The sequence below is a fragment of the Micromys minutus genome (genome assembly GCF_963924665.1).
Source record: "Micromys minutus genome assembly, chromosome: 17".
In the NCBI taxonomy this organism is placed as follows: domain Eukaryota; kingdom Metazoa; phylum Chordata; class Mammalia; order Rodentia; family Muridae; genus Micromys; species Micromys minutus.
This window is the reverse complement of record NC_137952.1, coordinates 18,365,586-18,384,858: the sequence shown is the minus strand read 5'-3', so window position 1 is coordinate 18,384,858 and position 19,273 is coordinate 18,365,586. Positions and strand designations below refer to the sequence as shown.

At 41.5% G+C, this 19,273-nt stretch overlaps 1 protein-coding gene across 2 annotated transcripts in view; it reads right to left on the bottom strand.

The window, feature by feature from the left end:
* LGR4 (leucine rich repeat containing G protein-coupled receptor 4) overlaps positions 1 to 19,273 on the bottom strand; it is a gene marked incomplete at its 5' end in the record, with an annotated part of 91,981 nt that overhangs the window by 55,812 nt on the left and 16,896 nt on the right. Inside the window, one exon of one of the 2 annotated variants that reach the window (XM_080930849.1) lies at positions 7,093 to 7,188. The exons of the other annotated variant lie outside the window; for it this stretch is intronic. Of the gene's footprint in view, positions 1 to 7,092; positions 7,189 to 19,273 lie in introns of those variants that run through there. 2 annotated transcript variants of the gene reach the window in all.

The following is a 19,273-nucleotide window of genomic DNA, read 5'->3' as shown; positions in this document are numbered from 1 at the left end:
ACCATCCTACCAACAGCAATAGGTCCAGGTAAATGGTAATACATGGACTGTGAGGGAAAGAAGTTAAAGCTTCGGTTTGGGTTGCACTGGGAAAAGACTTAAATAAGGTCCTCATACGCATGATGATAAGGAAGTAGCTATATGATGACCATGAATCAGGAGTCGGCAGAACTCATGTCTCTTTAAGGACCTATGTTCTGCTCATAATTTCATACCATGCCTCTAGCACAAGCAGTGTCTGTAAAAGACAGCAGTCAATCCATTAAAATCTCCACATAATGATCATACTAAATACTTAATACTTCATGCTTGACCACTGTTCAGTGCTTCAGAGGGAGCCAAAGACCTGGATGTACAAAACGCATTAGGGTGGAAAGAGTATAAGCACACTCAAAAGTGAGGCTGGGTCTCCTACTAGATATACACTTAGAACACACACCACTCCTCTTGAACCACAAAAGATATCACTGACTGACTTCTTCCCTGTGTCTCCTGCTATAGCCAAATAACCTCACATGCAAACACATTTGGGAACAAGCAAGAAAGAGTAGCATTTTCACTTAAATATAAGTTACTGGATTTAAAAATAGCTTGGGAGGAATAATACAAAACTGAATTTCAGTAAAACTAATTTTACTGCCTCAGAATTTCAAAAACAGACTTCGCCTATAAATAGCACATCATAGAACCACTAAACTAGAAAGCATAGTGGTTAAGAGTTTCTCCCAGAAGCCAGGCCAAAAGCCTGTCCGCTCTCTGGCTGTCCAACCTTGTCCAAACCCTATAATCTCTGTTCCCTGGCCCTCGCTTGTGTAAACAAGGATGACAGTTCTGACCTCAGAGCATCACTGAAAAGATTAGGTAGCTTTACCTCTGGCCAAGGCCAGGACTGAAAGTTCCCTCTGTGAATCTGTGCAGCCATCTTTCAATCACTATCTAATCACCTCATTTTAATAACGAGGCCACTAAGTACTAGAAGCATTAAGTGATTAATTAAAGATGAGAACCTAAACAACAAATTCTAGGGGTCCCTTAACTTCCCTTAGCTGGAATATTTTAATATAAGTATCTGAAAAGTATGACCCAGAATGAGGGGGTTGGGGGGGAATAAGGGGGCAATTTCTCTCGGAAACAATGCACATATGGGACCCCCCTCCCATTTCCCTGGTAATGTTGAAAAGGTAAACATCTCTTTAGGCCCCCTGATCAAAACAATGAAATACCTCTGGCCGTAGACAGAGATGGGACAGTCTGATCTGCTCTAAAGATTAGGATGTTACATATTACATGCACGCTTAGAATTTTGGCCAGAAGAGAAATGAGCGGGTCCAGTGTTTTCCCTGGGCTTTCTCATTCCTTCTCTGAAGCACCTCATCCACCTGTTTATTACATGGCTCTTTGGTGACCTACAGGCCAAAATATTAACAGGAGCCAAACTCAAAATATGAAGCTGTCCCTCTTGCTTTCCTTCCTGGCTTCTCTCCTGGCAGCTGCTGTTTCTCAGCTTGCCTGCCCTGTTGTTTCTTTTCTCAGAAACTAATGAAACTGTCTTCAAGTTTCCTTCCAAATATGTTTCTAAATTCTATTATTAACAAGACTAAGAATCCAACAAAGAGAACCCAGCTTTTCCCCAGTAACATCAACTATCATTAGCTACAATTAATATGTGCTAATAAAAAACATTTTAAAAAGCCAGAGGGACTCTAAGAGTCAGTGGGATGGTAGTTAACAAATGATTCTTAATAAAACAACACAAACACAGCAAAATAAATGAGAATAAGACTATAAAGTCTCTATTAAAAATAGGGTCCCCCAGAGAGGCATATTAAATTTAAAATGAGACAAATTTTTTTTTAATTTTTCTTGTTTTTTTTTTTTTCTTAATTGGATATTTTATGTATTTACGAGACAAATTTCTACCAAGGGATTCTGAATTTGTTTAATGTGTTGGTGGTGTTGTGTTCAATTTTAATTAATGAAAGTATTGGGTTGTAGATGCACAAATTCTATTACCAAGGCAACCTAGACCTTACTTCTGATCTTGATGGGAGGAGAGCATTTGTATTCAGAGGGGTGGGCAGTGAGGTAAAGGGGATGGGGTAAGGCAGACTCCTAGGCCAGGGCCATTCAGGAAGCAGCCTGAGCAATGTGTAAGGGAGCTACAAACAAGACAGAAATGAACCTGAGTAACAACCGGTTTGCAGATGGAAACAAGATGAGGACATATGTGAAGGCACTGTGGTGGGTTGCATGCCTCACACCCTTAACTAGTTAGTGAACTTTCCCACTGATGCTCCTCTGCTGGCTCACAATACCCAATGTTAGAAGCACTGTCCCCCCAAAAGTGACTGCAATATGAACGCCAGGGAGATTATTCATGAGGTAGCAGGGAATTGCCTTTATCAGAGTCCTTTGGAGAAAGTTCCCTCTGACCTCCATTCCAAGAATAACTGTGTTTCTTCTGCACTACTTGCCCTATCCTCTGGATAGTGTGGAATGACAAAGATGGCTTCCTCCCTCCCTCCTCCAACAGCTACTAAGATTCTGTTTACAAATGCATGCATTAGGCAGTTGACTCAGTAATTCCTACCTCTGACTTAACTGTAGGAGGTACCTTTAGGCCTTTCTTCCTTTTATTCGGTATTTTATCTTATCAAATGCTATTGTGAACTCATTTTAGAATCAAGTAGGTGGGAGTATCTTTTGAGCACTCTCTCGTGTCGTTTCACATAGAAGTCAACAAATGTATAAACATTCTGCCTGGCAGAATGCATAAACTGAGAAATCAAGAATGTAGAGACTGCATGCATGAGGCCTAAGATTTTCACAAGCCTTGATTCCCAGAATTCAGGAGGCAGAGATAGATTTCTGAGTTCAGGGGCAGCCTGGTCAACAGAGAGTGTTTTAGGACATCCAGGGCTAATCAGAGAAACCATGTCTAGTGGGAACAAAAAGAAAAAGAAAACAGGTAAGGAGAAGAAAAGGGAAGGGGAAGAGAAGGTTGATGTGGAAAATTCTGCTGTGAGTGATAATACACTCCTGAACCACCAAACCAGAACATGGGACAGAAAAGGATGGAGTAATGGGTGCATAGATGAAAACACTTGATAGGCAGACAGACAGAGATGGAAAGACAGATCATCAAGACAGTCCAGTTAAATTGAGCCTTGAAGATTCAGAGGTATTTCATATAGAAAGGCAACAGCAAAGAAAGTGAGTTGGGTCTTGTAACATTATCTGAGAGGAAGTAGATCTCAAGTCAAGCTGAAATGCCAGAGAGGAGGAGCAGCTGCTGAGGTAGGTGATGTACTGGATTAAAACATTGGGAGTGGTCACACCTCCTATGCAGGAAGGGAAGAAAAAAAGACAAAGATAAATAGCTGAGAAGATATTTCTAGAAGGAACTCAATTTGAAGTACAAAAGAGGAGGAGAGACAGCAAGCAGGAGACTAACAAGAGTGGAAGAGCCTGCAGGAAGACATTTAAGCAGAGACAATTCTGCACTGACAAAGGTAGCCAAGAACTCAGTAACTACAACAGCCACAAGACTTGGTAATTGGATCATTTGTCAATATGATTATCCCAGCATGAACCTCATGTATATTAACCATGACTAGGATTTTTCCCCCTTTATTTTGGCTCTAGAATAGAACAAAGAAAACAATTTTTTCCCTGAGGTAAACTGGGCAAGATTTAAAAGAGCAAAGGAAAAAGAAACAGTTTAAAGAGGATGTGTGTTAACATGTGAGAGAGAGACCGCCCGGGGTGGCGCTGACTGGGCAAGAATCCCAAGAGACAGAAAGGGGACCCACTCTGAGAGTGCTCATCAGCAGAGCCAGGGTCTACACCAGCGAACGGATGGGGCTATGTAGGAACTGTGCTTCTGTGAGACAATGACAGAGCCCCACTTGGCATCTGCTAGCCTTTAAGTTCTGGATAATTTATTCTAGGCTCACTCTCATGTTGAATCTGTTCCTCTCACTCCTACATCACAACTATCTATTTTTTTCCTACTGTGTTTTCCCAGTTCTTTCTCAGCTGCAGTAATTAATTCGAATACGCCATCACTTAACTGCCAATCAAAGCTCCATCGAGATCTAAGGAGAACAATAGTGTGCCTATATGCAGTCTATTAATTTAAATTACCAGTTGAGTCACTACACGCCAACAATTAAGCAATGACACACACACACAGATTATACTCCACACTAATATAGCTAAACCAGAGAGCTCAGAGAACAAGTTGTCCTGGCCAGCCAAGCTGAATTTTCAGATAGTTGAAGGTTTGCCTGCAGGGGACAGAGGAGGAGGCAATGACACAAGTTAGGTTTTGATGATGAATGTTTTTTCCAAAATGTTCTTTGCACTCATCTCCTTTAAAACAACACATATAAAATGTAATTTAACCTTTCACAGGCTTTCATTATGAGCATTCATGCTGTGATAAAACACTGGATGCATCTTTTTGGCTCGCCGCCTTTTGTTTCTCCACCTAGTCTCCAATGCCTGAACACATACCCTCCTCCTCTCCCACCTCCCAGTCCCTCTGGTCTCCTACTTGAGTTTCCTGTCTGGTTTTTATATTTCCACACAACCTACACATGGCTGCCAAAGCAACCTTATGGAAAATCAAACCCAAACAACTGATAGCACTCCATCCTTGTTGCTCGATTAGCTCTCCGTCAAGACCCACTTGAGCTTGCTCCTTTATCTTTCCAAACCCCATCGCAGACCATCCAAGCTCAGGACGGCTTTCCCTATAGCTAATGCTCAGACCTCATTATCAGCCTAGACTGGTCAAGACCTAGCTCCATCTGCGGCCTCACCCTTTGACCTCGTGCTGAGTCCCTATAAAGTGACTGCCATTAAAATCTGCCCTGCTGCCATCCAGCCTAGCTCCTCTCTGTGCCTACCATTTAACTTAAGTCCTCCTCCTCTCACCTTAGGGGGAAAAGACTTGTAAGGTTGGGACGATGGGTGCACAAGCATGAACTGACTTTAGATCCCCAGCACCTACCTAAGTGTGGAAGTGCACGCCTGCAACCCAGCAACAACTCTCATGGAACACATTCTGGAAGCACTAACAATTCAGATAGAACTCCACAAAGATTGTTTTAATTTTATCTGGGGATCTGATAGAAATGAACAAGTTCAAGTTCAGGCGATTCTGAGGGACACTCAAATGTGAGAGCCCCTTTGTCTGACACCTTCCATGTAATGGTCTTCGATTTTACAAGGTAAAAACCTCATCTGTCTGGATCACCACAAACTTCTAACTCCTAGCTCAGCAAGCAGTAGACTTGGGGTGCTGTTTTATTTCAGTAAAGCCACGGAACGGAAACTACATAGCCGTCGTGGATGTGAAATGGCCTGATGCCCTGCTTTATTCTGCAAAGACATTTTCTAGCACGGATGACTCTTCTTATGGTTTGTTTGGTTTCGGTAATTCTTGGGTCACTGTTTCTCTCCCACATTTCTCTGTTTTTAGAATAAAATGATTGCACATATAAGATGAAGACTCCTCAGAAAACGATAAATACACTATCTTTCCAGCACGGGCAGAGGTAACCTAACGGAGGAAAACACCAGCTCTGCTCAAGGCTCAGATGTTCACCTACAAACTCCACAGTAGGTCTACGTGTGTTGTCACAGTAGGTCTACGTGTGTTGTTGAACCTAGAGCCTCCTGAAGGCTGCTCAAGAACTCTACCACAAGGCAGGTGGCCCAGAGGTGGCTATGTTAGTCATTAAGGAACAGATTAACCTCTGTGCTTTCCTTTAGTTTCCAAAACAATGAACCACGCCATTGACTTTACACACCTGCTTTGAGGATTAAATCAAGGAGCTGTGTCAAATGTATGGACAGTGTTGTCATTCAGAAAGTACTTCTGCACACTCTCATAGTCACTGCTGAGGTCTAGACAAACCCTTGGCCTGGGGGTCCCAGGACAAACAGTCTGGCTACAGCAGAGCACTGCTACTTAATCCTGGACAACCAATGAAAAGACATGTAACAAGCAGAAGCGCCAACCCTCTGAAAGATACAGTGCAATTCGTCCAGCTCCCCAAAGGATCTTTACCAAGGTTTAACTTTTCCGATAACCTTGTCATGTAAACAGCCCCTTTCCTCAGCCCTCATGCTGACCTTGCTTGGAAAATGCTCAGAGAGAAAATATTTGTCTAACAAACAAGACTTTCTGGGAGACAGTGTGTGGGGGGTGAAGGAGACAGGAGTGCTGGGAGCTCACTGAGCCAACCTGAGAAGGAAGGCCTAACTTCTTTTTCAGTAACAGTACTTAAAATGCAGCCTATTTTCTGCTTTGAATGACAAAGGCGAGAAAATGAAGGAAAAAGAAAACCACCACAGAATGGTCGACCCAACACAAAACAGCAATTTCAGAGTTACACAGTGGCACACTTACATGTAGTGCCCTTGAATACATCAGCCTAAGATCTTCCAGGAGCTCCCCACTGCTGCTGGGGTCACATCTAAATTCATCCCCTCACCCCTCAAAGAATATGCGATTCTCTGGCAGCTAACATGGACGGGACCTTGGTTTTCTTCCATGCACCACTTAAACTGATATGCTCTGGCTAGATCCTCCCACGACAGCTGGTTTCTCCCCCATGTCATTACACACAAAACACTGCCAGTCTGCAAACGGTTGGCAGCTGACAGTGGACCAAACAGAAATGCTGAGTGCCCCTGCCATCCCAATCTGGCAAAGGTACTTTCTGCATCAAAAGAAACATGCTGGGAATTATACCATGTGTATTTTCTTTACTTCCTTTCCTTTCCTCTAAAAAAGTAAGCCTTACCATGTCCCCCAAGAGTGCTAAGCAATACAAAGTCAGAAACAAACTCAGCCCAAAGCTCCGAGCCATCCCGGAGCTATCCCCTCTCCTCTCTCAAGCAGGAACCTCAGGCATCTCTCCCAGAGGACAGTCGCTCTTCCACCCTCTTCACCCACACCCGAATCTAATGTGTTCAACGGCTCCTTTAAAATCTGTTCCTATTTGGTGCACACCTTTTCCCTAAAGTTGATAAACCAACATCACTCCAGCTACTAACATTTATTTTCACAGTACTAACCAGGAAAATGCTTCTTTATTGGTGCACAGACCCAAGCAAGCCTTTCCTTTTTTCCCTTCATGAGGTACACAGCAGCAGCAGGACCTCACTGTGTGGCTCAACCTCTGATTTAAAATGGGACTTAAAATGGAATGTGGCTTCCGAAAGCCATAGCCAATCATGGCGCAAGTGGCCCAAGGCAAGATTTTTTTAACTCTTCTGAGTGCCTAGGCTTGCCTTCTGGGGATGCCGGTGTGGTATGCAGAGTTTTCCAACTCTCAAGTTAAATGGTGGCTTCTTGTTTTTCCTCAAGGCTCACAGGTTCTCCATGGGAAAATCTGGAGCCATCTGTTCAACCACAAGGCTGGAAAAGAGGAAAGCAGTTGCTAAATCAGAGCCCTCCAGGCACTTGAAGACTTTACTTCAGCTCCTCATATACAAGGCACCTGTGGAGACTGAATGCATGACCCTAACACAGAAACTTCACATTCTGCCTCCAGGGCAGGAGAGGCCTTAACGCTCAAGCTTGGGAGAAGGCTGGGAAACAGAGGACATCTGCCCTGGGAAAGATAGAGACTGAGAAGCTTCTGAACTCAGCTATATGAAAGAGAACAGCATCTTCATGCCTATGAATCAGTGAATTAGGTTCTGTGTAAAGATTCAACACATTGGAACAGAGAGGTAACAGCTCCGAAATGTCTAATATGTGCTTGGTGTTCATATCTGGGTCTTATGCTTTGTAGCTAGGGATGACCTTGAACTCCTTATCTTCCTGACTCTTCCTTCTAAGTGCTAGAATGTATAGGCATGAGCCACCATGCCTGGTCTAAAGACTCGTGTATGACAGACAAACATTCTATAAATTCTACAGTGGGTCTTCTTCTTTCAACTAGTAACTCTGGTCTTACTTAAAACAAGATAACAACAGATGAAATAGAAAAATCTATGTTTTTTCTATTATATTGAGCTGTAAGGCCAATTGTATTACAAAATGTAACGGGACATTATTAAAGCCTTTCCATAATAGTGTTAGTAGAAGCAGCTGCCTTGGTAGTGCTTACACCACTATCATATTCCAAGGACCAGTAGCAAACATGTCTCTCCTAATGCTCTCATACCTTACATGAGGCTCATACCATATATGTCAATGGAGTGCTCATCCCATCCATAAAATCCCAACACTCAGCAAGACCGATATCAGACTGACAACTTTTTGTTTTAACATAGAGTAACATTTACAAAACAACCCCATGAGGCTCTTTTTGGAAGAGATAGTACATAACACCCCACAGAACTTTCAAAAAGGATTTATAATCTTAGAAATTAAAGATGTAGTTGGGAGCACAGCAAAAGTGTACAGCCCTCGCTGAAGCATTTGAGGCTCTGGATTCAGTCTCAAGCATGTGGGCTGACACACACCTTCAATCTCAGCACTCGGTGGGCAAAGGAAGACAGACCTTCTGAGTTTAAGGCTGGCATGGTCTACAGACTAAGTTCCAGATCTGCCAGGGCTACTGAGAGAAACCCTGTCTTAAGAAACAAGCAAACAAACAAACAAATAGAACCCAGAGACTGTGAACCTTCAAGTCTACTAAAGGATACAGTTCTAGTAATGTTGCCTCTTGGATGAGACCTCATGTCAGTCCTAACCAATACCACTTAACAATATAAAGAGAGCAGTTAGTACTCAATGCAGACACCGTGGAAGGCACTGCACAGAAGTCCCACTGCTTTTCCCACTGCACAGAGATGTCAGGCAAGATTTGAGCATCACACCAGTCATATGCTGAATGCTGCCTCCCTATGGCACCGTAAAGCTAAAAGAAAATAACAATAAACAAGACTCAGGCACTAGCAAATGACTTAACAAATGTCCCCAAACCACCACTTATCCAGAAAATTTGCCCTGTGATAATGGGAGTTTAGTTTGGTTTGGTAGAAAGAAAGGGCACGTGTATAACTACAATATATATTCCATATTCTTCTGCCATCATGCTTTCATCATCTACAAAGAAGAAAATGAGGATCTCATGAGAACAAAACCATGACAGCAGTAAAGAAGTCTTCTTAGCACCCTGCTATCTTCATGGTCACCTTCTATCAGATGGTAGTGAGAACAGTTCCTAGACCACTTGTTCTTGCTGCAGGGCTTCATACCCTTTGTTCATGACTGGACTGCACATCTCTTCACAGTAACTCTAGGCTCAAATGTTACATGTTTGCAACACCAGGCAACTTTTTAACATCTGAGAACATTTATAACAACCCCACAAGACCGATTTTCAAAATAGAGGTAGTATTTAATACCCAAAAAGCCTAAAGGAGTATAATCCTAGATAAATGATGGCAACCAGAGGCGTGGCTCACAGAGCTAAGGCTAGTTAGCCTTTGGCCTGCATAGATGAGGAGAGACTGAAGGAGGAGTCATGCTAAGGAAAGCAGCAGCAGGAGAGAGAACCAGGTGGATCTCCGTGAGTGTGAGGTCAGCCTGCTCTGTACAGTGAGTTCCAGGACAGCCAGGGCTGCATACTCAGACCCAGTTTTCAAACAAACAAACAAACAAACAAATAAACAAGACCACGAAAGAACAAAAGCAAAGCTGTATGCATTTGCCTGTTTGATAGGAACCATTTTTAATCGCAAACAGCTACCTCCTCCATCTTATTAGAGAGCAGCATGGGCACTAAGGATTGGGATAGCTCTAAAATGTGAAGGCTGACATGCTAATAAATAGCTTGTGTGACTGCACTTAGACAACCAACATGAACACGTAACGTACATTATTCCAAGTACACACAAATGTGTTCTTCTTTTAAAACTAATTTTGCATCTCAGAAGTTTCTTCCTTAAAATTGGCCAAGAAGCCTAATGCTTTGAAAAGAAATCATATTTATCCATGCATAGTAGACAGGCCAATGATATGCCCATTAGCATTTTCCATAGTGGGTTGCACAGAAGACCCATCATTGAACAGTTCACAGGCATTAAGTATATTCAGATCATCACACAACCATCTCCAGTAGACAGTCACAGAATGTTGTATCTTGCAAAAGTAGATGATAACACCCATTCCCTATTCACCATTCTGGCTAGCCACCGGCAGCCACCGTTCTTTCTCTCTGTGTGAATTGTACTCCTTGAAGTACTTCACACAAGTGAAGTACATATTCTTCTGTTACTAGTATATTTCACTGAAACGGTGACTTTGAGGCTCACCCGGGTTACAGTAAAAGGAAATATTTCCCTTCCTAAAACTGAGCGATCTTCTGACTATATATACACACCACATTTGGTTTATCCATTCGTCTGCCATGGCATTTGGGGGCGTGTCTAATTCGTTTACTATTAAGATTAAAGCTGTCATGATGAGAACGTGCAAATATTTCTTCAAGACATACCTGAGTGATTTGCTGGACAACGTGGAGACTCCGTTTTAACATCCTGAGGAACCATGTCTCCATCAACACACTACTCTCCAGAGGCGCGATAATCCCCCCAGTATACTGACTGACAAAACTCCCAAGATCAGAACTGTCTCCCGTCTACTGTCCTCTGACCCTTCTCTTCTGCACCTACGCCTTGCCACAAAGCACACAGTAAACACAATCCAGGAAAACTGCAGAAAATGCTGTTTTCATATCAATAGTTACCTTTCATTTTCTTTGATATACAATCTCTCTAATTCATCTTAGGCAAGGGAGGAGGGTCTGGAAAAGCCCAGAGAACGTGAGAAGAAACACACCTGCCTGGCCATCAGGTGACCCTTCTTCAATAACCCTGCAAGTCACTCCTACCTAGGAAACCTGAGAAAAATAATCCCAATGCCTTGTGCCTTGTGTTTTCTATGGGCACCTGTCTATATTCCTTGAGTGTTTTCCTGTACTGGGGATCTCTTTTGAACATGTACTGTTTCAAGGAGTCTGCATGTACAGGGTGCAGTATTAGAGACAGACTTTCAAGTCCAAGCTAGAGCATTAACAGTTCATTTTGAGAAAAATACAATTTTGCATACTTATGCATAAGCCAACAGAGGGTCCAATATGTTCAAAATGAGTTTGAATTCCAGTAAATTTGTAATATTATTTCCATAAAGACCCTTAGGCTTATCTTGGGCTTTGACAATAAAGGGTGACTGGTCTGAGGCTATTTGGAAAGGCAACAAAGTAATATCCCAACACATGCAGAACTCCATAAAGCAATGATCTGGGCAAAAGTCACATCATAAAACCAGTTTCCATCAAACCAGTACATACAAGCAACTCATCTCCAGCACTTAACTGTCTCCTGAAGCCAGCAAGTGTTGCTTATGATAAGCACATAGTTTGGGATATATTCGATTAGCGCTTCTTAAACTTCTCCACATACAACCCCTTTCACCCAAGAAATTGTTGCATGATCTCAGGTATATGGGCAAACAAATCAAACATCTGCTGATAAGAAATCATAAATTCATTTAAAATCAATCCTTTTTGCATATAATATATAGATGCCAGTTTTGCATATATATATAGGTTGCCAGTTATTAAAGACTAGAATAAATTTGTATCAATATTTTAATTTTATAATTATCAATGCTGAGTTAAGTATGTAATCCAGCAGGGAGAAGTATATTTATGGTCACTAGGAACTGTTGGAAATTCTATCCTAATCCTATGTAATATTCATTTAATAGTTTTTCCCCAATGAAACTATTTACTACTGACAGCAACAGTTTTTAAGTTCGAATTTTATCTACTACAATACAACTTGAGGATACATTAATGTTTATACCAAGATGAATGATAGGAAGATATATAGGCTTTGTTTACAAAATTAATCCATTATGCCTCTGTAAAAGCTGAGATGTTTGTAAATACAGTAAGACGCTGCTACTCATAACATACAAATGACCGTCTGAAAGCTGCGCCAAGGCATTTTACATAGCGTTTTTTGGTGCTGCATGGCTGACAACCACTAGCTAGGGTGAAGCTAGCAAATATCTTGGATACATCACACACACTTGATTTTGAATTCATTCTTGCTTGTCACCCATCCAGAAACACTTTCCAGCTGACTAATACTTCATGACTCCCACATTCAGTCATCTGACCCCATATGGACACCCAGTGTAAGAAGCTGGGCAGTGAGGTATTTCACAAAACAGCGGCATAGATCACTAAAAGAACTCATCATTGTTAAATAAAAAGTCGGCTTTGGAAGAACACTAGGGTAGAAGTTAAGTATACTGGTGAGACAAGGAAAAGGAAAAACTAGACTTTCATCTGACCAGAGAAATAATGGGGATATGAGAACTCAAGAGACTGAAGGTTTCAAAGGTCGAAAATTTTATTAATTTAGAATAACAAAGAGATGAAAAGTAAGTTGAGGTCAGAAGCAGTCAGCAGTTACAAGACTTAACACAGTCCAAATATGACCACAAAGGTAAATGGCTGAAGTAGGTCGAAAGGATTATCTAGACGAGGTAATGAGAGCATCGAAGGTAGAGACGTCAGACCAGGAGTCTGGCTCTAATGTGAATGGCAGAGAACCTAGCTGATGACTGGTGAGGGAACTGACAGAACCACAGCAGGGGTGAGGCCGGAAGTGAAGACAGCATCCTTAGGACTTGCAGGCGGGCAAGTGGAGAGGCAAGAACTCTTAACACTCAGTTATTTCCTTAGCAGTGCAGGGAGATGGGCTGCCTCAATCCAGGAGCCTACTCCTAGGAAAGCTGTTCTGAGGCCGAGCCAGGAAAAAGGCTGAGGATGCTAGAAAGTGTATCAGCCTGGGAGAGCGAGTGGTTCAGACGGCACAGCCAAGCAAGAAATGGGACAGAGAAGAGGAGGAATGAGCCCAGAGAAGAGACACACAGCTGGGCTCCAGACCATCTCTTTTACAAAGTCTACAGACTTAAAAGGAACTTTAGAGTTAAACGCTTTATTCAAATGGTAGCCAGGTTCAATGAAACCACACAGCCAGACTATGTATCTCATTTTGTTTTGAGCCATTAGGGACTGTTGGTGTTTGGGTTTGAAATGTTTCCCCCAAAGATTCACACTCTGACACTCATCCCCAGCTGGTGGCGTTGTTCCTAGAGGTGGAGAAGTCCATAGAAAGTGGGGAAGGACCTTTACCAGTTACAGCTCAGCTACCTACTTCCACCTCCCAAGTCAACAAAGCAGCCTCCTCCTACTGACTCCTGAGTCAGAGTCAGGCTGACTCCCTCAACCATGCCTTTTCTACCACGACAGACTGAAATTCCCTGAAACCATGAGCCAAAGAAACTGCTCCTGCTGAGTATTTTTGAAACAGTGAAGATTAAATTAAATATATGGACCACACTTCCTATTTTAATGTGGTGATATCAATCAACAGAGAGAGCTTATAGATAAAATCACTTAGGATGTATCCATCTTCAGAAGAAAAACGGCTCCGTTTATTTGCTGGCAATAAATACAGAAAGACCTAAGAAACCCCAGGACAGCCTCTAATGTAGCTTCAGGGAACTATTCCCGAAAGCAAGGCAGTAAAATATGCATGTCCTCTTAGTAGACAGAATCATGCTGATGCTGTTCCTGGCAAGAGATGGACTTACTTTTTAGATCACCCGGGAAAACTAAGAAGAACAGCCTAGAGTTTTACTAAAGAAAACCATTCCATGCCCCACAACCTGAAAACATATTAAAATGAAGTCATCCCAGACATCCTTATGCCCTGAGCCCAGTTGCATCTATTAGTAAACATTCGCTAAAACCAAGACGCAAGGGACAGTTCCCCAAGCTCATTCTTACCTCTGCACTAATGGTAGGTGGTCTCTGGGATGCATCTGGCCCACTTAAGAAGTCTACATCAGAACAGCTTGAAGCTTACTCAAGACCACTCAATCTCCCACTAATTGCTTCCTAACTTTAATAAATTATGAGTTTTCACTAAAAGTAAAACAGAAAAAGGCTAAAAGAGGTAGAAATGTACAGAGTAAAAAAAAAGAGATTTTTAACACTGAATCCTCACATTAGAAGATGCTAAAATATGCACATGTGAACGACACACAACACATTTTCTACTTTTACAGAGAACTACAGACAGAAGCAGCTCTACAAACTCACCCTTCCATGATAAATTCCAGGGCATATTCATAACAAAAGTCAGACAGATTTTGTTTTCAATCACATAGTTCTATAAAAATAAACTGTCATCACAACATCCTTGCAGTAGTAAAAGGCCATATTTGCCCGCAGTTAAATCCAACAGCAGCTGTTCTATGGAAAAAGAGGGCCCAATAATTGGCTTCTTTCACCTCTGTTAATCACGAACAAAAGTGTCATTCAGTTTCAAAATGGACAAAATGCTCCAATGGATGGTCAGCTAGCTGAGCCAATGGAGTGGAATAACAATAACCCCGTAGCATTTTCCTTTTGCCTTTTGTTTGGTCTTTCAAAGCCCTTAATTAAGACCTGCACAAAGCACCCCTCTAGGCTTTTCTCAATGAGGCATTACATGCCTGTTTTCTTGTATTTAAAGAAAAAAAAAAATGCCAGGGATTTTCTGAAACACATTAAACAGAATACACAATTTCCATTTATTTGCAACTGAAATACTGTTAAAATTTTAGAGCTTAAATATTATCATAAGTAACAAAGCAAGTTCTTTCCATTTCAGGCTTGGGGAGTGGGGGGGGGGGGTTGAAAGAAGGGTTGGTCCGAAGGGAATGGGAAGGCAGGGTCAGGGGCTAAGGAGGGGAGTGTCAACCCCAAAGTATTGTTTAGCCATTTCTCCAGAAATAAAACTGTGAGCATCCATAATTTAGAAAGTTCTAGAGCTGTGTTCTCAATGTTTCAATAATTTAGCACACAGAAATGGAAAGGAGTTGAAAAATCTCTAAGATGACCTTAAAGCCAGCACACAGAGGAACAAAACAGGGAGGCAGAAGCTGGAGTCAAATGTACTTGGAAACTAATTTTAAAAAAGCAAAAAAACAAAAAACAAAGTATTTTTAGAATTGAATACTCTATGTAAGAATCTCGTATGATTCTATAATTGGCTTCTTTTTCTATCCTACCCTGAACAAAGATTCATCTAATTATGGTGGATAAGAATCAAAATGTCTAAGCTTTAAAAATATCCATGGCCTAATTAACTTTTCATTATCCAATTTTCTTTTTGCACAGATTAAAAAGGGGCTGTTGTGTTCATTTTTAAATGCTCTGAAATATAATCTTTCCGGGTTTTAGGCTGTACAGAAAATACCTACTCCTGCCCATAATTTGCCCCCCCCCCCATATCCTGAATGACAGCTTAATGTGACAGCTTTCTTGCCACAGTTCACCAAAGGGGAGTGGCAGGTAGAGTTCTCAGAGAACAAACACCTAACAAAGCCATCATTCTGGGGAGTTACTTTCAATCTGTCAATCTAATCCATCAAGTTGAATGTGCTCAACTATTCTCTTGTAAATGTGCTTATTTCAAACAAGGCAGAACCTGGCAGCTGCCCTGCAGAAGACTAAATGACCCAGCTCAAATGTCACCTCAGCTGGGAAGGCTTCCCACTCCCACAGCAAAGTGAGCTCCTCAGCCTCCTGTTCCCACATACTTCAGTCCTTTCTGTATGGAGCTCTCATACCAAACCGCATCATCTATAGACACTTGTGAACCAGTGTGATGGGGAAAAGGACACATGCCCCAGAGTCAGAGAGCAGAGGTCCAGCTCCTGGTTAGAAACTATAAACCATGACCTTGGATGTACACTACTAACATTAAGCTAATTAAATGTTTCTTATCAGTGCCTCATTTTAAAAGGGAAAAAGACCTCACCAATAGAGTATTGATCAACTGAACTGACAAATATGAAGGCACTGGTACACATTAAACAGGAAGACAGTCCTTACTTCCCCTTCTTCTACCTTTGAGAACAGCAGTGCCTGGAGGCACAATAAGGACTTACTTTGCTGATGGCATAAACTTCTGCTAAGCAGGCTCATTTCTAAAATTTTCATAAGTAAAAGACAATTTCCAATGTAATTTTTCCACGTTCTTCAATGTAGATGAGTGTATATGTTACACACAAGAGAAAAGGAACAGAGAGAAGAGTTGAAGTCAGGAAGGAAATAAGAGCTAGAGACTCCAAGTAAGACCTAATTCTAACCCTCCGAATGCTTACTAATAGTTCTAAGCAAGGACACAGCCAAATGCCTACTGTATGTTTCACTCCTGTATTTCCTCAACAGTGTATTAAATCTTCATAAAATTAAAAACAAAATAACCAAAGCTCCTCCTTCCTGTGAAGTAGAGAAACTTTTTTTTCCAGTGCTGAGGCTCTAACTCATACAAGATAAAGTGGTGTTTTCCAAGCCCAGGCACTAATGTTCTACTTGCTATACTCCAGTGGAAATTCTCATTCTTGCTCGTCTTCCCCACTGGCATTGCACATCCATGTGCTCCTGACCTGTGGTGAGATTACAGCCGCCATTCCCTCTAGTTCCTGTGAGAATCAAAGCCAATGGTATAAGGAAGTTTGGATCATGAATAAAAAGTATAGCAAAAGTCAGTGTTCTCCATGTGCCTTCCAAAGACCTTACCATTAAATACAGGAATACACAAATCAAATGTAGCAATTCCACTAAGCCCTAATTTAATGAAATCACTACTAAGCTAAAGGCATTACTAAACTGAAATAAATCATCTGGAGTTTCGTTAACTGAAAAGAAATTACAGAAACGAAATGAACTTGCTGTGTATTTATTCACTGTCCAACTCATGTTAAGATTCATCACTAACTTCATAAGTCTGATGTAAATTTTTAAAGACACAAATACATATCTGCATTTGAAAACTCCAGCACGCCCCCCCCCCCCAAGACTAACAAAGTAATTCATAGAAAACCAACCTCTGCTGATTTTCTAGTAAGGCCACGTTAGATGTCTGACCAGCATAGGGAATTAAGTTGTAACAAGCCAAACTGTTTACTCTCAACATGTACAGCTAAGAGAAGATGGCTCTCTGCCTTCTCAACACTGTCCAGACAGTTCTGGCTAGCTGCCAAATAATAGTAAGCGCTTACTTTTTAAAATAATAAATAATGTAAAAGCAACAAACAAGCCCAAAAATCTCAGGACTGCCTTAGACCAATCTAAGCAGCTCAACAATGGTAAGCAGTGTCTTGTTGACAAGGGGACACTTCAGCCTGACTACTTAAAAGAACTCAGATGGCTCAGCTGAAAAGGCAACCTGAGTTCAATTCCTGGGACTCAAAAGGTGGAAGGAGAACCAACAACCACAAGCCGCCCTCTGACTTCTGCACAAGTGTTGTAACACACATGCACCCTCACACATACATATGCACCCATACATATACATGTGCATACACCATCAGACATTAATACATGGGGGGGGGGGGTGGCTAGCTACTTCAAGCACATTAAAATTACTTCTGAAAGGTCCAATAGTGCTCCTGTTATCTTCAGGTTTGTTTGCACGACTTCAGTTATCCTCAGTCCAAAATTATTAAATGGACAATTCTAAAAGTAGACAACTCATTCTTACAGTTTGCAGTTGTATAGCCGTTCTGAGCAGTGCGGTAAACTTGCCCGACTAGGGTATATGGGTTATCCCCGTGCACGTAGGATCCACGCCACTTTCTGTCCCACAGTAGACCATTTGGTACAAGTATGTGTTCAAGTGAATCCAGGTCCTACTAAATAATGGGTAAAGCATCCTTTCTCATATACACTCCTCCCCTAGCAAGTACTTAGTCTATGTGAAAAGCTAAAAGTCCCCACTTCAGTATGGCTAGGGGAAAATAATCACATGCTGTGGTAAGACTGAATCTTCTACTTGTGAAATTGTAATAAACCCCCCCCCCAAAAAAAAAAAAAAAAAAAAAAAAAAAAAAAAAAAACCTGTCATTCAAGCTTTTGCTGTCAAACACCCAACCTCAAAAGAGGGCTGAAGAGATGGTTCAGAGGTTAAGAGCACTGACAGCTCTTTTAGAGCTCTTGAGTTCAATTCCCAGCCACCACATGGTGGCTCACAACCATCTGCAATGGGATCTGATGCCCTCTTCTGGTGTGTCTGAACACACCTACAGTGTACTCACATAAAAATAAACAAATCTTTAAAAAAAAACAAAAAGCCCCCAGTGTCATGGCAAGGGCCTGACTAAAGTAAACGGCATTAATTTTCTGTATGTTCACACAGGAGTGAGTGTGTGTGTGTGTGTGTGTGTGTGTGTGTGCGTGTGTTACTATATCTTCAGAGATTGCTGCTATGCTTCCTGCCATTGTTATATTCAGAAAACAATTTCTCTCCTCCCCATCCCCTACTTTCAGGCCATAAATGTAGCAACTATATTTTAGAACTAAGCAGAATGAAAATCATCTCTTTGCTAACCCTAAATATCACCCTAAATATAAACCTCTTTGCTGTTCATAAAATAACATCCAATGGGATAGCATGTAATGATCTTGTCTCTACCATATAACTACGATTGCATGTTATGGCCTTACAAAAATAGCTCTCTCAAAGGCTAAAGGTTTTCACATTCAAAACTATAGTGTTGTGTAAGTCTAAATGCTAAGGTTTTTCAGAATCTAGTTTTAGTTCAGAGTTGGTATAATTTCTCACTTAAAATTAGGAAATATCAAAGTTTTAAACTGAGATCATAGGAAAATGTTTAGTGCCATATAGCCATGAGCAGCAACGAGACAAATGCCTCACTCCAGCTCCTCTAAGGAACGCCCACCAGCCATCACTTAAGAACCAGGGCCTCAGTCACTATGTCAAGGGTATAAATTATGATAAAGACAGCTCTGGACACTGCTGGGCTTGAAACTGCTTACTGAGCAGCCACGCTCTTCTAAACAAACTAAACATTTAAGAGGCTAAAGGGCAGTGGAGGCAATTATTGGAAGGAAATTTCTAACTAAGCCAGAAAGGAATAATTAAGTCTTTGCATGCTAAATCACATCGCTGGGGCTAACAATGAAGTAATCAAGTGTAAACAGTGACAAAGCCCGTCCATAGGACTCATGAAAGGAAACTAGGGTTGTGGGTAATCTGGGCCATTGTTGCTTAAATACCACAAAAATTAGTCCTTAAAACTTCATTCATTCCTTCTCTCGTCTTACAAACGTGTGCGCCTTTTGTGGGAAGGAAAAATTGGTTAATCTAGCAATTAAGGCAAATATCCTGAATCATCAAAAGTAAAACTGCTACTAATTCACAAGCC